The 3186-nt window shown below is 44.7% G+C and overlaps 1 non-coding gene across 1 annotated transcript; it reads left to right on the top strand.

The window, feature by feature from the left end:
• The first annotated feature begins 2657 nt into the window (after positions 1–2657).
• trnaa-ugc lies at positions 2658–2729 on the top strand. Its single transcript has one exon. It is a non-coding gene; the product is annotated as a tRNA-Ala (tRNA).
• Positions 2730–3186: the final 457 nt, after the last annotated feature.

Here is a 3186-nt window from a genome sequence, read left to right as displayed (position 1 = left end):
GTATAGGGATTGATTGAATATGTCCGTAAACACACCGGCCAGCTGGTCTGCGCATGCTCTGAGGGCACGGCTGGGGATGCCGTCTGGGCCTGCAGCCTTGCGAGGGTTAACACGTTTAAATGTCTTACTCACCTCGGCTGCAGTGAAGGAGAGACCGCATGTTTCCGTTGCAGGCCGTGTCAGTGGCACTGTATTGTCCTCAAAGCGGGCAAAAAAGTTATTTAGTCTGCCTGGGAGCAAGACATCCTGGTCCGTGACTGGGCTGGATTTCATCTTGTAGTCCGTGATTGACTGTAGACCCTGCCACATGCCTCTTGTGTCTGAGCCATTGAATTGAGATTCCACTTTGTCTCTGTACTGACGCTTAGCTTGTTTAATAGCCTTACGGAGGGAATAGCTGCATTGTTTATATTCAGTCATGTTACCAGACACCTTGCCCTGATTAAAAGCAGTGGTTCGCACTTTCAGTTTCACGCGAATGCTGCCATCAATTCACGGTTTCTGGTTAGGGAATGTTTTTATCGTTGCTATGGGAACGACATCTTCGACGCACGTTCTAATGAACTCGCACACCGAATCAGCGTATTCGTCAATATTCCCATCTGACGCAATACGAAACATGTCCCAGTCCACGTGATGGAAGCAGTCTTGGAGTGTAGAGTCAGCTTGGTCTGACCAGCGTTGGACAGACCTCAGCGTGGGAGCCTCTTGTTTTAATTTCTGTCTGTAGGCAGGGATCAGCAAAATGGAGTCGTGGTCAGCTTTTCCGAAAGGGGACGGGGCAGGGCCTTATATGCGTCGCGGAAGTTAGAGTAACAATGATCCAAGGTTTTACCACCCCTGGTTGCGCAATCGATATGCTGATAAAATTTAGGGAGTCTTGTTTTCAGATTGGCTTTGTTAAAATCCCCAGCTACAATGAATGCAGCCTCCGGATAAATGTTTTCCAGTTTGCAAAGAGTTAAATAAAGTTCGTTCAGAGCCATCGATGTGTCTGCTTGGGGGGGGATATATACGGCTGTGATTATAATCGAAGAGAATTCTCTTGGAAGATAATGCGGTCTACATTTGATTGTGAGGAATTCTAAATCAGGTGAACAGAAGGATTTGAGTTCCTGTATGTTTCCTTCATTTCCCTCTCGCTGACGAATTCTCACAAGGCACCCCGATCTACGCCCGCTGTACCTATATTTTTTCTTTAGGCGAATGAGGGGAATTTGGGCCTGGTCTCGAAGAAACGGTATATCCTTCACGTCAGACACATTAAAGAAAAGATCTTCGTCCAGTTCGATGTGAATAATCACTGTTCTGACATCCAGAAGCTCTTTTCGAGACGTTAGCACCAACATTATGTACAAAATCAGTTACAAATAATGCGAAAAACGCACAAAATAGCACAGTTGATAAGGAGCCCGTGAAATGGCAGCCAATCCTCTCCGGGGCCATTCCATATATTTCCCATGCCAATAAAACCCCCTTAAATTGAAATTGAAATTGAATTGAGAGAGAGAAAGAGAGATATATGGGGGATATAGTCAACCTCCTCCTACTCTCTTTCCCTTCCGCCCTTTTCCACTCCTCCTCTCCTTTAGCTCTACTAAAATCCTCACTCCATGCGTCCGATGCTGTGGGTCTGTCCCTACATGGCTAACACAAGTAGGGCTGCAGGTGGGTGTCCTTGGCAGGGCTCTGGGTGGAGAGTGTGGCTGGGGAACAAGATGTGCTAGCTAGGGAGAGGCCATGGTCCTTTCCACGGCCCTCTGGAAGATATTAGGAAACAGGGCTATTTTAATCTCCCACTGGATTAGAATATCATGGCTGATGAGAAAATGCCGGTCTCCACCCGATTATGAATGCAGGCATGGAAGCACACATGCATTTATACACTCTCTCTCTCTCTCTCTCTCTCTCTCTCTCTCTCTCTCTCTCTCTCTCTCTCTCTCTCTCTCTCTCTCTCCTCTCTCTCTCTCTCTCTCTCTCACACACACAACAGGGTCTGTATTTGCACTGTGGGAAGTTCGGCTGTTTCCCCAATCCCATTACAGTCAACCAAAATACAGCCTTCAGCTAAAAATAGCCTGGATTGTATCAAAAAGAAATGGGTATCTATAAATCATCTGTATGTTTGTTTTTCATTTATTGTGCATTTTTTTAATGAAGAGAACAGAAGAAAACATGAATGGAAGAAAGCAATGTACTTCGTGGTATATGTCTCCTCGAAAATAGAAACCAAAGTGAATATTAATGTAAAATATATTCATGACAAAAAAATATATACAAAAAATATCCAAAGCCAATTACTACACACACATCCACAAGACACACACACACACACAATCGCGCGCACACACACACACACACACACACACACACACACACACACACACACACACACACACACACACACACACACACACACACACACACACACACACACACACACACACACACACACACACACACACACACACACACACACACACACCTAATAAACACAAGGTCAAGGGTTAAGACTGGGCACCTCAAATCATATTGCATAACAGTCAAACATAAATATCCTGGCTGTCTATTGGCTCCTCTTTCACAGGACCAATAAGGACTGACACCTGCCTGCAGGGAAAGCACATAAAGCCTGTTGCATAACATTATGTATGGGAGGGGATGTAGCTCAGTGGTAGAGCGCATGCTTTGCATGTATGAGGCCCCGGGTTCAATCCCCGGCATCTCCAGGATTTCTTTTGTCTAAATGAAAGGAGAAGACAATCTCTGCAGCCAAATCTTCAAATTGACTGTGACGGGAGGAATTGGATAAAGATTTTTAAAAGAAATGTGAACAGTAACAGGGGTATTACTTTTGCCAACACATTTTCTACATTACATCATCAAACAGGGCCTTTATTCAGCAAGATTGAAAAAATCCTCATATATAAATAAATAAATAATGATTGGCTCTTATTTTCAACTTTGATTTGGGGATGCCGTTTAGTCATATTGTAGGCTACAGGTCAGTGCATTCCTTGTTTGGTGACCAGACAATTTACAACTGAATGCTCTCTGTCCCTCCTTTGGAACGACCACAATAACCAAGGAACCACCAGATGAACCTAACAACCCACCAACCTCTGGCTCTGTTGCCACAACAACCTAGCAAGGGCACGACAACCCAACAAGGACACAATTACCCAA

This window comes from Oncorhynchus gorbuscha, linkage group LG10, assembly GCF_021184085.1.
Source record: "Oncorhynchus gorbuscha isolate QuinsamMale2020 ecotype Even-year linkage group LG10, OgorEven_v1.0, whole genome shotgun sequence".
In the NCBI taxonomy this organism is placed as follows: Eukaryota; Metazoa; Chordata; class Actinopteri; order Salmoniformes; family Salmonidae; genus Oncorhynchus; species Oncorhynchus gorbuscha.
The sequence above is the reverse complement of the archived record's forward strand: the minus strand, read 5'-3'. Positions and strand labels throughout refer to the sequence as shown.